This window comes from Wasmannia auropunctata, unplaced genomic scaffold, assembly GCF_000956235.1.
Source record: "Wasmannia auropunctata unplaced genomic scaffold, wasmannia.A_1.0 LD334250.1, whole genome shotgun sequence".
NCBI lineage: Eukaryota > Metazoa > Arthropoda > Insecta > Hymenoptera > Formicidae > Wasmannia > Wasmannia auropunctata.
In genome coordinates, this window is record NW_012028640.1 from 162,473 (window position 1) to 183,910 (window position 21,438).

The 21,438-nt window shown below is 44.5% G+C and overlaps 2 long non-coding RNA genes across 2 annotated transcripts in view; both read right to left on the reverse strand.

Annotated features, from left to right (window-relative positions):
• The window catches only part of LOC105458917, a 42,631-nt gene extending 23,190 nt beyond the window's left edge, over positions 1-19,441 (reverse strand). The window contains exon 1 of the long non-coding RNA XR_975596.1: positions 18,204-19,441. This is a non-coding gene — a long non-coding RNA (uncharacterized LOC105458917). The remainder of the gene's footprint in view (positions 1-18,203) is intronic.
• LOC105458916 lies at positions 2,745-7,401 on the reverse strand. The gene is made up of 2 exons (XR_975595.1): positions 5,384-7,401; positions 2,745-5,237 (listed from the first exon to the last, which is right to left on the reverse strand). It is a non-coding gene; the product is annotated as an uncharacterized LOC105458916 (long non-coding RNA).
• Positions 19,442-21,438: the final 1,997 nt, after the last annotated feature.

Consider the following 21,438-nt stretch of genomic DNA (forward strand, 5'->3'; position numbering starts at 1 on the left):
GCGGCAGCGACGACGAGAAGCGCGTGTCTCGGTGTGCGTAACGTCTCGAGAATCGCGGAATGGAAAATACAAGAGCGATGCGGTTTCGCATCGCGTCGCCTCGCGAGAGCCGAGCGAGATTGGATATGCGGCGGCTGCATTTGGAATTAGTCACGACGAAGTTCGTCAAGTCGCTTATGGTCGACTTCGCGGTCGATAGACAATGCCTTTACCGAGCCGGGAAATCGCTCGCCACACCGCGGATGTTTTCGCGATTTCCAAACTTGGCCGTCTTACGAAGAACAATGAAAAGTTCGAAATCTTTCATTTCATATACTTATTTTCCGTTCAATTAATTTTAGTTTATCGCGCTACGATTCTCTTCATGATAGAACGTGTATCTTGAGATCCTGTCAACTGTTCTAATTATCATTCTGGTAACGTATATGTAATATCGCTATTATCCTTGTACAGTAATATACCGAGATCATATTCAGATAAGGATATTGGAAATGTTCTCATTTGAACATTCTCGAAAAAAGGAAAACATAGAGAATACTGGCATTCTTTTTATTAGTTTCTGAAGAATAGTTTACCGTGACCTCAGTAAGGTTAATGATTGAGCGATCATAGTCGTTATATGTACGTACAAAGAGTAAAACACTGCGCTGGAATAATGATACGGATATATTTCAGAATTACAGAATCAGGGAATGTAAAATAAATCTGGATTTAATGAAACGGTTTTCAAATCGTTATTTCCCCGATATTTTCACAACGCGTCATGCAGGTGCGCGGAAATACTTGTGAAAAAGAGGACGATTTGCGAAAATGATAACGCAAACTCGATTGGTGAATCGCATCGGCGAAGCACTGTTTGATTTAAGATCAATGATTATACCAATTATATAAATTCGTTGCGATTGACTTTATTGAAAAGCGCAACGAAAAAATTCTTTTCGTATCAAAATGGCTTTGTATAATTTTCTCTTTTATAAATCATGATAAATATTAATATCATGCATTTTTTTAATTTATCACAAATTTAACGCTTTGTATTTTTATGTAATTTTTTACTTTTACTTTTATTACTAATGTTTTGTCATTTTATTGAGTTTTTACTATCCAATGTATTGTTACATACTGATAGAGTATGATTTAATTCTAAGAGTTCGACGTACCGACAGTAATTAAAGCATTCGTGTTATTCGCAATACTCCAGTCTGCACAATAGTCAAATTTGCGTTGTGGCTACTGTGCCCGCAACGGTTAGCCGCTATTAAATAACATCTACATCACAACCACGAATTCTCTGCATCGAGAAAGTATTTAGAAATCGCTTTAATTACCCTCAACTTCTACTTCTGCACTTGCCGTTTAAAATGCCGTCTTCAAAATTTTTCGATTTAGCATCGTATCTAATTCAAGAGCATCAACAACGGCAATTTTGCTACTTCACGCGGCCGTGGCAATTGACGATTGCAAAAACTTGGTTTGAAGTCATTTTTTTCTCGTTGTGTATTTTTTGTTCACTGCAGTACCATCCATCGTGACGATTGTTCGTCGTGATTTTTAACAGTGTCCAGCAATCTGGCCGCGCCATGCACGTAGCCTGCACGCGCGCATGAAACACCATTGAGTAAATTACCATAGTTTCCGTCAGGACCAATTTAGAAGACCGCTTTAGCCTTTTCTTCGTTTCCATCTCGGCGACGACCGCGGAATACAGCCTGCTTTACATAAACGCTTATTGTCGATTTAGACCGGCGCAAGAACACGTCCGAAGTTTCGAGCGACGGGCTCGCGATACGCGCAGAAAAAGTAATGGATACCGCAAGATTTTGTAGGAATCTCTCAAAGAAGCGCTGAGCATTCGAAAGCAAGGCTGCCTCACATCAAGAGATTAATTTCGAAAATGCATCGCGTGTCTCTATCCGCGTTTCTAAAGAATCGGTAAAAGAAAAACTTCTTTCATCTACTTCGGAATTGCTTTACCTATCTCGGATCTTTAAGCGGAAATGTTGAACGTGCATGCTCTGCCGGAAAATTGTGACAATAAAAGAACATTAAAAAAATAGTAAAATAAACGAAATAAAAATGATAAAAATAGGCATTTGCTCACAAACTTTTGTATCTAAAAAAAAAAAACTTGAAAAAAGGAATTTATGGCTAAAATCATCCAATTTTTGCCGCGCACGAAATGGAGAAGTCAATTACCGTACGGCCGGAGAGAGATAAGCAAGTCAAATTTTCAGAGGCAATTTGGCGCTATCCGCTAGTCGTGTATAACCGACGAATTACGAAGGCATTACGGGCAGTTGCGAAACCAATTCTACGCAAAACGTGCCGGCGACGGAGGTCGCGCGTGGATATACGCGTGTCGCAATAATGTCGGATACCCGGCGCGATGCTCGCCCGCGTACGATCGCGCGACAATGAAAGCGAATCAAACGGGCGAGAAGTAGCGAAATTGGTGGAGCACCCGAGTGTTGCCCACAGTGCCGCTTTTCAGACCGCCGAATGCTTACGTCATCGATGTGATAAGATCTTAATAACAGGCACCGGCAAAATCGTGTGTGCGTGTGGGACAAGAAACATTATAGCGGTCACGAGGAGAGAAATATGCAGAAAATTGTCCGCGGGCGCAGCCGGCATGCGCGAAAAGTATACTTTGAAATTCGCACTGCGTATTTTTTTTATCGGCGCCCTCGATCATTCCGTTACTAATTACTTTTAATTTTACGGCTGATTCATGCACACACTCATTTCCGACCTAAATATATATTTTTTGTTATATCGTACATGTGTTGGCACGGTCGTAAAATTTTAATTATCGTATGACAAATATTTCCTCATACTCTAATGTGTTTGAAGACAATAGATTTTTCGGACGACGGAATTTTTAAGTATTAACCTCTGTAAGAAGAATTTCTTTTCCTTTTTCTCTTTCTTTTTTTTCTTTTATTAATTCTTTTATTAACGCAAAATAAAAATTTTATTTCTCGTCGAGCAATTTCTAAATATCCCATAACCACATTTAAAATATTTATTTTCTTCTCCACAAGACCGTTTTTAGAATATAGTTTGTTTTAATACGTAAGATCGACATAAATATTCAGTTTGATGACAAATGTTTTAAATAATGCGCAAACTAACCGCTTCGACAATTCCATGGAAGCTCTATATCTAATCTGGTTACGCAAATTCCAAGTGAAATATGTGTAAGTATGTATGTAGAATGTATTTATGCACAGATATTAGTGACATGCAGGAAAAGTAGCCGAAACGTAGTTACATAGACTAAAAGAAAATCACATTTCTTGAAAATTGACCGTGCTTTACATGTACTTATAGTCACTGCTTCGCGAAAGTGTTTCGAAATATATTAGTTAACAAACAATGACGAGGTAGTAATAAGTACAAAAACAATTTTCCCATGTTTAGCTCAGAACTGCGTTTCTAAAGCTGATTTAATATGTTTATTTTGTAACCGAAGTCACAAAAACAACGAGGTTTTGCAGCGCATAATCAGACTTTTTGTCGGTGCGATATAAGAGATTGTCGCGAAAAGAAATCAGAGGAGTCATCGGTCAATCGCGCGAACTACTAAATCTACATCGTAATGTCAGGCAAACGCGGATGCCACAGCCTCGGGGGCACGGGTAGTATACCACGAGCGCTTATTGGCCTGATTTTCGCCATTATCAATATTAATAGAGTCTTGGTCCATTAGCTGTTCTAGAGAGCGGCTCCGAGAACGATCTACGATGTCGCCGCAGATCGATTCCGCTTCGACCTTTTTTCCTCACGGTCGCCCGCGGGGAAATCTCGCTTCTGTACGTGTCTGTGAACGGGTTTTATTTTAAACGGAGCCTAAAAGTGCGCCTATAATAAGTCCGCAAAGCGGGCTATAACGCGTAAGTGAATTTTAGGAAGTTTCTAAAAAGCGCTTTTGATTATGACAGCATTTCAGTGAACGTTAATCGCGTATATTACCATATTATCAATTTTGAATTCATTAGAAAATTTATGATTTCTATATAAGAGTATGAACTCTTACATGTGCATAGATATAGCATAAATATGTTAATTCCATATATTATTATATATAAATAAGAGAACGAAACTAAAAATTAAAAAAATGCGTATACATACATATTCGGAAATGCTCCTTTCAAGAGAAAATATATTTAGGGGACAATGCCTCTCAAAAACATCGCGTTGTAATCGTTTGCATGCGCGCAGAAATAGCGATTGACACTAACGCGAATTTAATGTCAATATCGTGCAATAATCGTAATGCAATTGTGTCGTTACGCCCGCTTCGTAATTCACTCGATAGGCCGAATGTAAATTCCATCGATGGTTTGGATTACCGCGCGGGATACGCGTCGGGCTTGGTCAGCCCCGGTAGGTTTCGCGGTGAAAGGGCGACGTATTGTACCGTGCACGCGCGCGGGAGTAACGAGTCATTCGCGGCGCGGTCGTTCGCGCGAGGCACACAGAGACGCATCGAATTCTGTCACGTAAACCGGCCGGTCGCGCTTTTTATCGGTGGTCCATTTCTCGCGAAGCGAAGCGCCACGCCGCGCGCCGTCGCGTCGCTGATCCAATCGAGCCGCTCCTCGCGGAATGCGCGCAAGGTGCGCGAATCGCGATTTTTGCACCTCCTTCCTTTTCCGGCCGCGTCCGTCGGCCACGCGAATGAAAGCAACTAGAAGACGAAAACGAAAACGAGAAAGAAAAAGAGATAGAGGCAAAGAGAAAGAGAGAGAGAGAGGGAAATGCAATCTGAAGATGCGTGTCCTGCCGCATCTAATGGCGCGCCTATCTTCTATTCCTATACCGGTCCATCGCGGTCCTTTTTTTCCCGTCATTAGACATAATATCCTTCCTTGAAAACGCCGCTTTTTGCAGCGCGCGATTATTACACGGCTTTCTTTGGGTCTCCGTCGACCTCGACCGCGGCTCGAGTAACGTATCTGGTACTAGGCATGGCGAATCTTTATTCAGTCCGATATAATGACCGCGCTTCTGTCCCTCTTCATCTTCGCGCTCGGGATCAAGATCGACATCCGTTCGATAGCGGTTCTTGTATACTCCGCAGGCTTGTTACATTCTGTCCCTTTCTGAGCCCGATTATTGTACCCCACGATTACGCTGTCGAGCATTGTGCGCAACCGAGTATTAAAGGGATATTTGATTAACTTGTTAATCACGTTTGAATTGTACTTGGTGTTCCGATCGTTTTTTTTTTGCTGAAGAAGTAATATTATATTAAATAATAGTAATTATTATTTATATTAGATATATTCGTATTAGATATTTAATTAAAAGTCTTAAAAAATAAAATTGCCAAGACAGTTTATAATTAATTTATATTTTCTCAAGAATTTAGTAAAACCTTTCTAATTTTCTTCTTCTCTTTATTGAAATGCTCGCAAACTATAATATGTCGCGTCATCAGCATATAGAAGAGGTTGAAAATATTCCCAAGAAGACTTGCACTCGAGGACACGACGTACGTACAGGCATGTTTGGTTACGTAAGCCTAAATCTATCGGTCAATTTGCTAATATCGACCTGACCGCTATTCCGTATCGCCTAATTGTACGACGTATCACTCACTGTGCAATATGCGACTCCACGACAGCTCTCGCCCTCGTATTTCGCGAATAAAATTACGCGACGATCCGTAACAGAGAAGATGTCAAATAACCGTCGGACTTATCGCGCGTTACCGTAGACGTATGATATTTCATCGGTCCGGTATTTAATCGATCGCCTTGACGCAAGCGATGGATCGATATCGCGCGGTGGCAATAACACATATGAAATAACTTAACGCTAGACAACCTATCTCGTGAAAAACAAGGAAGAGCGAAGAGATTCGAAAATGAGAACGAAAACGGGATATCGCTATATTCTTTTAATATATCGATTGAAGGATTTCGGTCGAGAAATTCTTAGGTCGCTCAGGTGTAAGTCGTCAATATTTTATAATTAACCAAGACGGAAATCTGCCTCGGCTGAGCAATATTGGCCGAGATTGGATCTCGTTAGGTCTCTTAAGAAGCATCGATATTATGCCACGCGATTGACTTAGATGGACGTTGACTTGAGATTTCCTACAAGTCATTTAAACAATCGTTATATACTTTGCGAGCCGCCTGCTTTCACGACAGGAAACTGTCAATGTAAGGTAACGTCCGTTGTGCAACTTACACGAGGATGCTTATATTTTGAGAGCGACACACAAATCAGTTTTTCAAACATAGCGAATTCGAGTGAAAGGCAAAGTGCCGTCTTCTCTTTTGAAAATGCAAAGTGACGTACATTACATACAACTTGCATGAGCTTGTCTCGGAAGCGATACAGATCAGATTTTTCTTAACAAGGTGAATTTAAGTGCAGTACAAAGTATTCGCATCGCATCTCTTACAATGAGTTTTAAAACACGATTCTCATGCATTAATTTATCAGGATAAAGACTTTACAAAATGCAAAATTACATTAAACTAGAAATCGAAAAAATATAAAGACAAAGATTAAACAACATGTAATATTGCTAAAATAAATTTGCGAAGCACGAAGTCTATTTTTTTTTTTTAACATAAAAGCGAGAAAAGCCTATTGGAGCAATAGCTTTTTTTTCCTGCCGCCAGTTTGGTTAAAAACATTTCAGGGCCAATAATTATGATATCAGCAAAATGAAAATATACTCTGTGAGAATAATAATTAACGCGATAACACAGTATCGCTTCACGTTTGACGGTGCGATTGCATTAACAATGAAAATGATTGCTTTATCAGTGAGCCATTACAAAACGAAATTTGAACGTGACCAGCGCAAAATTAGCAATAATCTTTTTTTAATGACAATATGCATGATGTAATACGGCCGAGACAGTGTAAGCTTTTATCTTTTAACTATTTTTAGCCTTGCCAATTACATATGTTCTTATATACCTTTCTATACATGTTATATAAATATTATCAAACGCACTTTTTCATGCAAATACTATGCATGAAAAACGAGAATTGTTTTAAATAAACAATAAATTTCTACATACATTTAAAATAAATTTTGAAAAATAATAAATTATCAAACGACAATTTGTACATCCATCTATTTACCCATCCAATATATTATATATAACAATATTATACGTATACATTACGCATGTTTTAATCTTTATGCATTCAACCGGATTACAATCGGATCCTCTTTCGTTTTCATCCATTTGACAACAATTAACGAAATAAGTTAAATCGCACGTTTTGGCGAAAACGCATTGTTTAGTTCGTCTTAAGGTCTTTAGTCTTAAACTTTTGAGCACTTATGGCGTCCATGCTGATTAGTAGGAGCCTCTAGAAGCGTCCCCCTATACGTCGCCCGCGCGGAAGCCCCTCCACGATATATTCGACAGCTGGACGAAGAAAAGAAAGAAACCGGCCCGCGGTGTTCGGGACGCGGAACGCACGCGACGTTCGGGACTCGTTACGTAAGTCTAAATTCGACGGCCATTTTGCCAACGCGTTACCGGCGTGCTCGCTCGAAAAGTGTAAGGCTCTCCTCTCCTCCGCCGTGCACCGCCTACGCGGTTTTCGCGCCGGTCCTTCCTCGCCGTGCCGGTCGTCATCGTACTTGCTATTTCGAATGTCACACCGCGTTTACAAACGCCGAACCGCGTCGCGTCACGTCCACGTGCGCGAAACGCGCGGCCGGCACGCGGCGCCGCGCGTCTCACGGGCGCGACGACGAGCGCACGCGCGATGCTCCTCTCGTTGCAATTCACTCGCGCACCTTTGTCAGCAAAAATACTCTTCCCTTCTAAACAAATTCTGCGACGCCCTTCTGATTCCTTCGAATCTCGTTCCTCGTGCACGATTATTTTTTCTTAAACAGGCTTATACTTCCAAAACAATTTGAATAGCCTTCGTTTTTTATTTCATTTCCACTTTACCATTTGCTTTATATTGTTATTAATTAGAAGAAAAATTATTCCGCTTTTCTCTTAACGAAAATTTCTCATTTTTTTTTCTCACACTTTTTAATTAATTATATTATACATGCTACATCTAGAAACTATCATCTATCTGTAACATCTTGATGTTTGTAATGATTGTAAAGTAAAATTTTTACACGAGAAAATAATAGCGGTTATGAGAGATAAATAGAGAAACATAAGAAATAGAGAATCATAGCATATTAGCATAATAAAATTTTAAGATTGTTGTTTTACATAACACCTGGATAATAATCGTGCAATTTACAGATCCAGTACGTAAACACGCAACTCTAACGTAGCTACTGTAGTTCCTACGTAGGCGGAATTGAAATTAAAAAAATCTTTTACATAAATTCACATACAAATTTATATTCAAGAAAAACACAATATTATTCGAACATAAAGTTCGTAAGATTTTTCGCCAGCGCAGCAAAGAACTCCGGCGGACGAGATTCCGCGTGAGTGACGCGATCGTTAAAGGTCTAGATTACGTTCTCCGGAGAAAGATGGGCGCGAGAGTTACGCCGTCGAGCGTACATTCCTCGATTGAGAAGCCTTTACGCAATAGAAATTCTTCGGGCCGGCATTTCAAGTGCAGCGGAAAGTCTCAAAGCGTGTCGACAGCGATGGCCAGCGGTGGTGGCGGCGGAACAATAAAGAATAATTGTACACAGAGAGAACGCGCGAGCAGAGAGAGAGAGAGAGAGAGAGAGAGAGAGAAGAGAAAGAGCGTGCGCTCGTGCGCTCGCGCGCGCGCGCGCACGAAAAGAGAGAAGGATTTTGAAAGTATCCGCGTAAGCGGAGTTTTCAAGTCGCCACAATGGCGCAACCTGTTGCACGTCGGGCTTAGAAACTAAAGGTTCGAGCTTAAACGGTAACAGACGTATCCCCGCGCGGTTTTTCTCTTTTCCACCGCGCCAAGCAACCGTACGCCGTTTTGTCGCACGCTGTTTGTGCAAAGTGCGAAAAATCTAGCACACACACACCGCGTTTGTTCCAGCACGCGCGCGCTCCATTTTTTGTTGCGCGGGCGTCGCGTTTTAGAACCCGGCGCGCGAGTTAAGTGCCGCGCCGCGCTGCACCGGCTCTCGCTGCATTACGGAAAACGATGTAATCCCACCGATGCAATGCCGACTCGCGTGGCATTAACGGCGGTTACGCGTTATGTTTGTCCGGCCGTGGCGCGGTCCGTGCGGGGTGTGCTTTTTTTTTTTTTTTTTTAGTTTTACAGTGCATCTCGGCATTCCATTGCTGGAATTAAATATTGACTTGTATCGCGGCCGAATTCATGTGACGAAGCGTAACAGAATTCGCCGCCACCACCGCCGCCGCCGCCGCCGCCGCCGCCGACGTTATCGGACGCCCGCCCGCGGCAAATTGACCGTGTTAATTTTTCACGTGCATTTTCGCGGCCGCGCCGCGTATTATTCCATGAAATTTCACGGCGCGCAAATAATCCGGAAAGGGCGCCGCTCCTCCCTCGGCCCGGCCCGGCCCGGCACGGCACGGCTCGGCCCGGGGTTCTGTTGTCGCGAAACATTAATACGAAAAAGCTCCATTACGCGCACCGGTAACGACTCGATTATTATTATTTCAAAACGCGGCGATATCGATTGCACGCCACAACACTCGCGAATTAATGCGCGCAACGAGAACGCGTCGCTTGCCTAATGCCGTTACTCTATCGATGCCGGAACTTAACGACGTTCTAAATGTCTTTTTAAAAGTCTGTTATTATTTCGTATTACGGTGTTTAGCGCCTGGGTGCTGCTGCCCCGTTAACGACAGCAATTATTCTCGGGAACTTCTCTCTCGGTTGTTTTTTCCTCTTGCTGCCCGAACGAATGTAATAAAACTCTCGCTTTCGATATCGCGTCGCTTTTAATAATGACGCCGTTTATCATATCACATCTCGAGACATTAGTATTCGAGACGATTAAATGTATGCTTGTAGGTCTAGCCAACGCCGTCATAATATCATAACGTTGTAATTATTCGCATAAAATATTTCGCTGCGCGCAAGAACGCAAAAACCAGGAAAACCCAATCGTGGAAGCCTCAACTTTTCGAGCAAAAAAGATTACGTAATCTCGCTGCCCAGAGAAATTGACGTAAACAGCTTACGTTCTCGCGGTGAAGCGTCGTTAAAAATTAAGCGCGAGCAGAAAACAAAAGTTGCAAGACAGCAACCGACTTGAAAGATATAGCTCCACATTAGCTCACATTAGCGCACGCTATTTAAAAAAAGTTTAGCGTAACGTTTAGTAACGGCGACGAAACAACGCAACAGATCGGCTCCACCGTCCCTCTTTCGCGGCCAGTTCACTATATCCCCTCGTAACTTCATTTTCGATGATCTTTTTTTCACCAGCATCGCGCCCGTTTTCGCGATAACTGCGCGCCCGCATGTGCCCGCGTCATAGTAAACTTCATCGAGGTCCATTACGTCCGCGGGCTCGCGGCCATTTTTTTCCATTTCGCGGGAAACGTATAACCGTTCCGGTTTTTCGTCCCGATTACCAACGCCCAGCTTTTCCATCACTTTTTCCGAAATCGGCAAAATGTATCGCTCATAAAGTTCATTAACGCACGCTCGGGAAATTCTGTTGGCTTTTTCGCACCGCTGCACTGGCTCGCGCCCCGACGTTCAAATCAATCCGCGCGCTTTCCCAGCCTGCCAGCCATGAGATTTACTCATCTCCTCATAAACGCTAATTTGAATTAATTTAATTAATTCTTTTTGCCAAAATACCTACATTTAATATCTACAAAACAGAAAATTATTTCACGAATGTCATGAAAAGAATTGTATAGCGATAATGAAGAGACATTCTTTACGCAGCCTTTGATGCTTTGGATTCTAAATTCTTTACTCTAATACGTGTGATAAGAAAACGAATACTTTTTTCGATCTTGATTAATGTCTAACAAGTGATCCAGTACGTCGCTGTTGCACACGAAGTTCTAAATCGAGGTCACACCGAATTTTCTACTTTAACCTACTGAATACGACAAATTTCAGCTTTCTAAAGCGGAAAGCCGCGGCGCGGACGAACTTCGCGGCTGCGAAATTGCGAGTCTCTCAAAATTAGTCGCGGAGACTTCGGGGATTTCTAAATGACCTCACGTGCATCAAGATGCGAAGTGTGCAATATACGTTTGCCTCTTGGCGCGAAGCAATTCCCAATATCATCGTTTCCAAAACTATAGTCTAGCTTATCCATCAGTAAATCGAAACCTTAAATTAAAAAAGTTCCCAAACACAGAAAAAGAAAAGAAAGAGAGAGAGAGAGAAAGAAGCAGAGTGTGAAAAATGGAGAGAAACAGAGATGTTGAAGAACCAATTATGTTGCAATTTTTTAATGTATTAAGCAAAAAGATATTTTCCTAAAATGATTTATTTCAAATTCGCCTTGTATGGTAAAGTTTCAGTTGCATTCGCGCGAATCGGATTCGGTAATCTACTATTTATAGGATTACAACGCGGTCAGGGCAAGGTTTCAATTGCGTCGCAAGCCTTTTGCTCGCCCCGGAGATTTAAGGATGCTGCGCACGGACGCGTGCGGCACGACGGCATCGGCCAGCGGTAATGCACGCCGAGAATTTCGCATCGCTCATTATCATACGAGTATAGCCGCGCCAAGATGACAACGGGGATCATATGAATAATCGTCGCTTGCGCGCGGCGATAAATCAGCGATCGAAAATCATGTACACCGGGCGCCGATTTGTAATCCGCGTCTCACTCCGGCTTCGCCATTTTGCCGACACCTGATCTACGATCATTTTCAAAATAAGCGCCCAGTATAAATCCGCGCGCTGTTGGTCGACACATATAATAATCGCCGGGATCGTTTCGCTGTGTCATCATCGCGCAACACGATGTCATTTTCGATCCTTTGTACCGTCGGCGATTTTCGCACGCGACGATTATTATTCACCTTCGGGGCGTAATTGCGTCCTCTTTCGCGACTGCGATTTCGATCGCGGTGTACAAAAATATCTAGATAAAAGCGCATATAATTGATTGCAGTCGAAAGAGGGGGAGGCCCCCAACTCCCTCCACGTTTGGCGCGCGTGCGAGCCGAATGTGACTTGTAAAAATGCCTTCGGCGTGCGCGAAATTTTCGAAAACTACCGGAAGCAGAGTTTACCGATAGTTTGCATTTGAACCGATTCGCGATTGAAAACGCCTGTCGATAAAACGTGCCTGAACTTTGTAAAATGCATTTCCATCCCATGTCCGATTAAAATCATCGTGTTGAAAAACGGAAGAATAGAAATACTATATCTTTTGCATATTCCAGGATCGAGTTTATAAGAAATATTGGAATACTATTGTTAACATATATAAATCAGAATTACGTATAGACATACACACAAATTAAAAGTACTGTTCTATTACTTGAAGAAAAGATTTTATAGTTTTTTGGAGACACAAGGTATAAAATATTAGAGTACGTCATTATATCTTATCTGCGTGTGCAAAAATTTCACAGTTAACATGTAGTAGTGACTTGTCAAGAAAATTATCTATTGAAAATACTGTTAAATAAGTTCCATCGAGTGCATTAAAAAAAATCACTTCTATTAGAACAGGCAGACAAATGTAGGCAAGTGCAGATCAGTAATGTATCTCGTATGAAAGAAGTAATGCAATAAATGTGTAACACATACTCCGCACGTACACATTATCACTTAAATACCTTGAAAGCAGGCTTTCAAATTCTTGCATAATAGCGGCCTGTACGAGCGTTACGCGACGGATGATCGTCGCGAGAGAGGGTTCAAAGTCGAGAGCGGAGAGGAGCGCAGAGATAGACGACGATAATTTAGCGAGCAGGACGATGCGAATTTTTTCACGTCACAACTCGGCATTACGCGACGACGGCGCGGCGCGAAAATCGCGCTCGATTTCGGGCTCGGCTCGCGCGGGCAACTCGGAGCCCGCGCGAGTCTTCGCCTTGACATTTCGCGGCGAGGGAGAAAGAGAGGCGCGATCAATTTCAGGCCGCGGCGGCGGCGGCAACGGCGGCAGCGGCGGCGACCGCGAGAATAGATGTGGTAACCGAACGGAGCCGAAGCGATTCGAAAACGTCGAAGATAATCGCGCTTTTTCCCGATCGCGCGCCGAGATAATCGCGCGAGAATTGCGCTAGGTCGGGCTGATTACGTTTTAATACCGCCTCGATCATTATCTGCGCGTTATAAAGTATCGTGAGAGACGCGGGCGACGCCTACCGCGATAGTCTTGAAAATTTTTTAATGGCAGCGGGATCGCGCATGATTTTCGTGAGAACAAAGCCCCGGCGACACGAAATATCCATTGATAGGAGCTTTCTACATTATTCCGAGAACACGAAAGCTTTTTTTCATATACAAAAAAAACTACAATATTAGATTTAAAAAAAAACAGATTTAAAAATAATTTTTTTTTCAATTTAGGTCTAATTACGGAGGATTTTCAAATATTGTTTTAAACGTCCAAATTAAATATCAAGCAATGCAACTAATTGCTTGAAATTTAATTAAAGGACTAAGCAAAATATCGACAAACAATTAAAAAGTCATAGAGAATGGCACATGGATTAAATTTTCCGGAAGTATCAATTTTCAATTAATTACATATTCACAGATAAGAGAAACAGCGATAATTCCCGTACAGCAGGCTGGTACAAAAAGGGAGAGGACGAGGCGGGAACCACCGCATTCGTGATAATTCCTCGGGCTGGAAGCACGCGCGGGCGCGTACGAAAATGGCGATGCCCACCGCGGCTGTTTGCCGATATCGCACGGATTCGCGCGTGTTGTCGCAATTTAAGCCGATATACGGCCGATCTTTCGCCGCGCGCATAGATTAATTTCGCTAAATTATTACGTCAATAAACGTCCGTGCTTAACGCGCCGTTGAACGTACCCGGCCGCGGCACTTCCGAGAGTTAACGATACGCGATTTATCGCCAACGGCCGAGAAAATTCGCGAGGCCACGCTCGCACGCGCGTGCGGCACATCGTGAGTCACTTCGATGAGTCGAACTTCCCGAGGATAGCGACAAAGAGATCGCGCGCGGTGACTGACGCGGAGATCGGCCGGCCTAAACTTTGCGCCGGACTTTGGGAGGCAGCCACTCGAACGAGTGGCTCGCTCATTTTTAAAATCGATGTGACGTCACAAACGTGAGGAGCGATTGTTTTATATCGCTTTGTCCATAAATCATGACGCACGTGTCTCTTCTGCATGGTCTACTGCGTCGTTAATAAAGTTTCTGTCTTACACTGTTACTCTCTTCTTTTTCCACGCTGCCACAGTCTATCATTGCGTTGCTTAAGTGATGTAATTATGTTACTTAAATGGACTTTGCTCGCGACACAAACAGCCTATTCATAAAATCGAATTAATCTATATATTAATCTATAATTTTTTATATAATATCTATAATTTTTATGCATATAACAATCCACCATTTTCTTCCTTAGAAATTAAATATGGCGGGACGAAGTTAGCGATTAATTTATCGTGATGCATGTGCAGGCAGGCATATGAAAATTATTTTGTAATTCGTAATAAGTGTAATATTATATAACAATATATAATAACTTAACGTAATAATTGTGCAAGTCCACGATTCACGCTTTCGCCGGGTATAAGCCGGAAACGGCGGCGGTGCCGGTGCGATCAGGAATCGGGAGCGAGATCGCCGCAGAGGTTCTCGCTTGAAAAATATTGGGTTCGATCGAGAAAACAAAAAGGAGCGTCAGGCGAGGCTGGTTTACGCCAGTTTACACGCATTTCCATCGAATTAGCCTCGCACACAGCCTGTGCGTTCTTTTTGCGACATGCACGTTCTAATTACCCCGCGAACCAAGCGCTAAGCATCGCTCGACTGGGCATAGTGTAATTGGTTCGTAGAACGTAAACATCCAGGAATCTGTTTACTCGATAGATCGCGCCTCTGTTATCGGAAGAAAATTGCATTCTGAGGAGTAGTACCCCGCCGCCGCCGCGCGTTGCACGCCGGCTGCGTTCCCGCCCTTCCGGCAAAGCCTTTGCCGTGCTGCAAGGCGTACGAAAACCGTGCACACCGGCACTCGCGACGTTCTTCGCAAATTTAAAGTTGTTCAACGTTACTAAGAGGACGTCGCCTCTTAAACAAAATACGCTATATCAAATGCACAAAATTCACTGGTAAACATACGAATGCACTCGAGGAGGTTATTGCACTTGAGGACTCGAGAGTGATCATGTAGACTCTGACGTTTGAGAAGAGATCGAGCTACGAGAAAAGATCGAGGACGAAACGTGTCAAATCCAAATCGGAAGGGAATTAAAATCGCTTGACGAAGAGGAGAGATATTTGCACGTAACATCGTCCCTGGGATTTCGCGGATTATCCCACCGTCCGCGTTTGGACATGTCAGGAAATATCAAAAAGTAGTGGTCGAAATTTATTGGCAGAATTTTCGAACGGAACGACGTTGCGCGCGCGCGCCTCGCCAGTGTGCAGTGCCGAGAGATCCGACATGGGACGAAAGAATTTCGATTTGCGCCTCGGCGTGTACGCGCATTTAAATCTCGGGCGTTTTCAGCTTTCGGACGTCCGCGCATCGTCCCATGCACGTCGGTAACGTCGGAGACAACGAGGTTCCGGTCTCTCCGACTTGTCGGAGCGACAGGTTTCCGTGCGGAACACGTGACGACCGGCTTCGCTCGATAAAACTGACAGACGCGCGCGGCGCGTTGCATATAGAGTCTCGCATCCTTCGACGCCCGTTCAAGCCGCACAATTTTTGACTCGGATCGCGGATCAGCTATCTGTCGATTTTGTCACGCGTTTCTCTATCCCGAATGATATCGCACGTTGGACATTAATAATATACCAGGTCGCGCTACAAGTACGACGACAACTTTCGAATCAAGAAAATTATATTTTTCACAAACTTTTTTCGCATTTTGGAATAACGTGCTTGATACGTACTAATACACTTCTTAATACCGTTAGCGTCACTTGACAAATTTTAAGTCGAGAGAATAAATTATCACGCACCTGCCAGTTTCGACTATTATTTTGTCCAAACGTACATCAACGATTTATTTCTCGCGCGAATTTTCTTCGATCTCGCCACACTTTGAGTAATTGTACGCCTGTCTGAAGCGGATGACAAATAAAATCAGAAATGTTTGATGTTTCCATTCCTCAAAGCGCAAATCATTACGGATTCGCATTGATTTTAAGGGAGAACGCGCGCCCCGCCACCAGAGCAACGTGTGTTTTTCAACTCACCAGCACAAAAGAACCTTGGTAAACGTTATCCGACACAATGGCGCGATTGGAATCGATCTGGATCAAATTCGCTCGCGTGAAACAACTCGCGGATTAATAATTACAACGATGCTTTTCTATCGAGGCGAAATTATGATTCGATATTACGCAGACAGTGCGTACCGGCAGAAATTTTAGCTGTCGTGTTTATATGTAATCGTCGAGAAAATTATAGCGCGAAATTATATGCGAAAAAGATGATAACGGCGGCTATTCCGACGAAAAGGAGAAATGTTTTACGCTTCTCTTTTATGATAATTATGCGGCTCACTTCTACGAGACTCACTAGTTGAACCACTGCTTCACGCAATAATTTATCGCGTTTACTAGGCGTACACATACTATTATATGTATTATTATAATTTTTTTTTTTTTAATTGAGAAAATACCAAGTGAAAGAAAGTATAGGAACATTTTTTGTAATATATATACAATAATGTTGACGTTGTATTACAAATATGCAAAATATAAAATTTGTATAAACAACAATTTTCAATTACATGACAGTCGGTTCATTTTAGTACTCTATTCTAATCCGACTCTGGATATTTTATTTTTGATCTTTTTCACGATTTTGTTCATTTTTACTTTTTCGGAATTTATTTATCTTTTTACGTTGATTCATGAATCCTTGTGCATTTCTTCATCCCTTTTCAATTAGCTTACTTCTCTTTCACTGAATTTCAAGTTTCTTTTATTTATTTACGTAAGTCTGATAAGCAAATGCAGAAAACTGACCTATACAGTACAAATAGATGATAATTAGAGTGAAGATATACAGAAAATTCTACCAACAATTTAAATTTCATAATTGAACAAAATTAACTTATTGCGCTTTGAATTGCTTTGATAAAATAGAAGCAAAAGAATTAAAAAAAAAAAAATTGTTTGGTCTCCGTAATTATCTTGGATTATTAAAGGCTGTTTCGAGTACATCCAGGAAAATGATAGTTTCGATCACTCAAACGGCTAATTTCCCAGAAACGCATCGTTCGACATCGTCCCCACATCGGCAATGAGAAAACTTGAGTGACATCGAGAGACAGAAACGGCGTGCGAAATAACTTGCCTGTGACGATCGTAACGGGGTCAATTCGCCGCTAGGGAGAGAGAGAAAGAGAGAGAGAAAGAGAGAAAGAAAGAGAGACAAGTCGTCGCAGGGTAGATGATCGTAGACAAAACAGCGATAACAAAAATGACGGCGGAGGCGTCTCTCGGAGCAATTACGGTGCCGACTCCGAATCCCTCCCCATCTGACGACGATGCGATCTATTTGATCGTCATCCGCGCGTCTCGTAAATGCACTCGCAACGCGGAGGATACGCTCGCGCTTGCGAGCGTACTATCTTTTCGGCCATTTTGGTGTCTAAGAGAACCGACGGTAGTGCGGCCTCGCGCGGAGGGACCGTCGATCGGCCCCTCTTTTATAACTCTACTCTCTTCGTCTCTCTCTCTCTCTTCACCATCTCTTCTCTCTCACTCTCTCTCTCTCTTTCTCTCTCGCTTCCTCTCCTCGCGCACCTAGAGGCACATACGATGACACGTGCACATTCTCCTTTGACGCACACGCGCGAGCGCGAACGAGAAGGCGCACTCGCGCGCGCGCGCGCGCGCGTATCGGAGGACACTCCTTCTCACTCGCACATGATCTACATACATGCACATGCACATGCACCTCTCTTTCGTTCTTCCACCGGTACTCCGTCACTCCGTTTCGCGTATATCTCTAATTGACGCGCGCTCGTAGGAAATTGTTGAATTTCGGAGTGCCGTTAACAAACGCGTTTTCTCGTTTCCTTTCCCCTCCCTTTTTCTCTCTCTCTCTCTCTCTCCTCTCCCTTTCTTTCCTCCACCGACTTCACGATTCGCGAATGAAACAACGACTACTCACTCTCGGCGAGGAAGAATCGTCGAGCTCCTTCGTCTTCTTTTCTTTTTTTTTTCACGCGTGTACTGCTTCTTCAGAGCTTCTCACGGCGGCTCGCCGACGCGTCGAGCAGCCGGTCCTCGCGATCGGCACGCTTTATCGACGACATCCTTCTTCCGTTCCGCGAGAATCTTAGTTCCGAAGAAGTCTCCCTACTCCGTGTTGACTCCTCTTCCAGACGTGCACTCGCGAAAACGGAGCACCGGGCGATCGCGAAACAAGAGCCACGTCGTACGGGCTGATGACACGCGGGCGCGCGGGCGCCGCGACGATCGACGGATGCACCAATGCACCCCCGTCCACACCCCCTCCTCACCAACTTCTCTCTCTCTCGCTCTCTGGAAGGAGCCTGTTGCTCCAGTTCCGTTCCGCTGCGACGTGTCTACACGGTTCTCGCGGATCACCGGCGTTCTCCCTCCGTCTCCGTACCCCTTGCGATCGTGATGCGACAACACTGTCGCGGGTACTACCACGATTAACAACGACAATCAGCAGTGATCTCTTCTTCTCTCACTCGCCGATTCCACCCAGTCGTTCTCCTGTCGCTCGTGCTCTTCCTCCTCGTCCTCTTTACCGTGACAGCCCGTAGCGACGACGGGGCGGCCGATGAAAATCGACGACGAACTCGCGATCGAGGACTATTTCATTACGATCGGCGATCCGAACCGAATCCGGCGCGCATGCACAACAACAACAACAACAATAACAACAATGACGGCGGCGGCAGCGGCGACAACGACTTCGCGTCTCGATCAGCGCGATGGGATCTCTCTCCTCTTTTTTTCACTTCGCGGCCCTTCAACCCTTTCACGATCACCCTCGCGTTCTCCGTCTTTCTCTGTCTCTCTCACTCTAGCAACGACCCAAGGCGCGGACCAAGGAGCTCCGTTTCTCCTTCCGATTTCTTTCCTTCCTTCCTTCCTTCCTTCCTTTCCGCAACCGCGTCTCTCCCTCTTTCTTTCACTCCCTGCACTCTCTGTCCACCCCTCGCGCCACTCTCCCCCTGCTCCCGGTACTCGCGCGTTAAACACGGGCGAGAGGGAGACGAGACGACGGACACACGCACACGCACTCCACTTGCCCAGGCCTCGACGTTTGATCCGGCTCCGGATATGCGACGTTAAGTCGAGTTGCGTTGGGTCGCGCTGCGCTCCCGTAACTGCATCCGCGTCGGACGGCACGGCTTGCGCGCTGGGAGCGCCGCCATCCGACCACCCCACCATCATCTACGGCATCCACCACCACCACCCGGCACTACCACCACCACCACCACCACCACCGCCGCCGCCGTCGCCACCACCGCCACCGTAGCACCACTACTACCACCGTCGTCCGTCATCGCCGCCGGCATCACCACTATTACTACTATACTACTACTACTACTACTGTTGACGATGCAACTAGACGCACCACTACCAGCCACCATCGCACGCTACCAACACCACCGCGACCTTCCTCCACGCTCGCCGTCACACCATCGCGACCGGTTATCATCACCATCATCCGGACGTCGTGGACGTCGTCAACGACGCCGACGGCGACCACGATGACGACGACGGCGACGACGACGACGACAATGAAGCGGCGACGCACACAAGTGCTCCACTGTATCACCGTTCTCCAAAGTGCACGCGTGCATACGCTCGTGCGTGTATACGTGTGCGCGCACGTGCACGCGGACGCGCATCTCTGCAAAGGCCACCGAGAGAGCCACGAAACGCCAAGCCGTGTTGTGTACATCGTCCTCCCCTCGTCATCGACGTCGTCATCGTGGGTATCGCCGTTGGTCCAATTGCACATTTTACGTGCGCGCCCGATTCTGTCTCTTTCCGCCTTCTCTTCACTATCCCGTTCCCTCTTCTTCCTCTGTACCTGCGACGGTGTGGCACCGGGTACAGAGCGCCGCAAAAGTTTCGACTTCCTTCGCGGACTCGATCTTTCGGAAAGACGGAGGGAGGATAAAGGCCACTCAACTGGCTCTCGTTTCGGGCTGTTCTAGAGCGCTCCTCGTAAGACGTATGAGAAATGAGGATAATCAAATATGATAAGGTGAGCATCTATATATGACGATTCGAAGAAGGTATTTGTTAATTTTAAATTCTTGTTAACGAAGAAATGAAAGAAATTCTGGCAGCTGCATTGAAAAGAATATATAGATTATTAATTGCAATTTTGCCTTTAATTCGGATTTTTATTTTCTCACTTTTATGTCGATGAGACGAAAAGTAACCGCGTGTATTCCAAATGGAAAAATTTGATATGAAACTCAGCAACGGTAGCCCTATCGGGCACAGCGAAATCGTCGTTCCGATCATCAGTACTTTCAGTCTCCTCGGCTTTTCAACTCCGCGGCGATCGCGAGCAGAACGGTGCCACTTTCTTGGCGCAAGCACGATCATTTTTCCCTCCCCGCGTCATTCATACGTCCGCCGGAGTTCGTGTGCCACGGCAACGCGTGTCGGGTAGGAAAATGGAACGCGCGCATACTGACGAGGTTAAATCGCCCATTACGATTAACATTGATATTCGAGATACGAGGCAACGCCTTAACTGCGAGAGCGGCGGCAACTTGGCTCGTATACATCGTAAAGTACTCCCGCAGTAACGCAAGCAGTCCGCTTCTGACGTGTGACTTATCATAGTTAATCGCGAGAGAGCGCGTGCCTTCTCGGCGATGCTGAGATTTTTTGAGCGCCGTCGCGAATCTAGAAATTCCATTGCATTATTTAGCTAAATTGGGGATACCTTCTTCATTACGCTTCAACATTTTGCTCGCGTTGCTACGATGAAAGTACTGGTTACTTTACTACTGATCTAAACGCTTTGCATAAACTTTCGCAGCAAACGCGCCTGACAATTCTTTTCTCACAATATCGCTATATGTGTGTATATGTGTGTGCATGTGGGCATGTGTTTGTGTGTATATCATTCTGTCATTCATAATTTGTCAGGATATTCTTGGAACGTCGTTACTCACATCAGAAACAAAACGAACGCGTTAATTATAAATCTGACCGATCGAAAACTCAACGTGCAAGTCCGCCGAAATGTGAGCCAATGCTTGAGGAACACTTGAGCATTCCCGGCGGGCGGATACGGCGTTGCGCGATAATAGCGGCGCTTATCAAATAGTCTCGCGAATCTCTCTCGCGCTCGATCGCGGCGCCATTTGTCTTTGTTTCGCGCTCGCACTCTGATT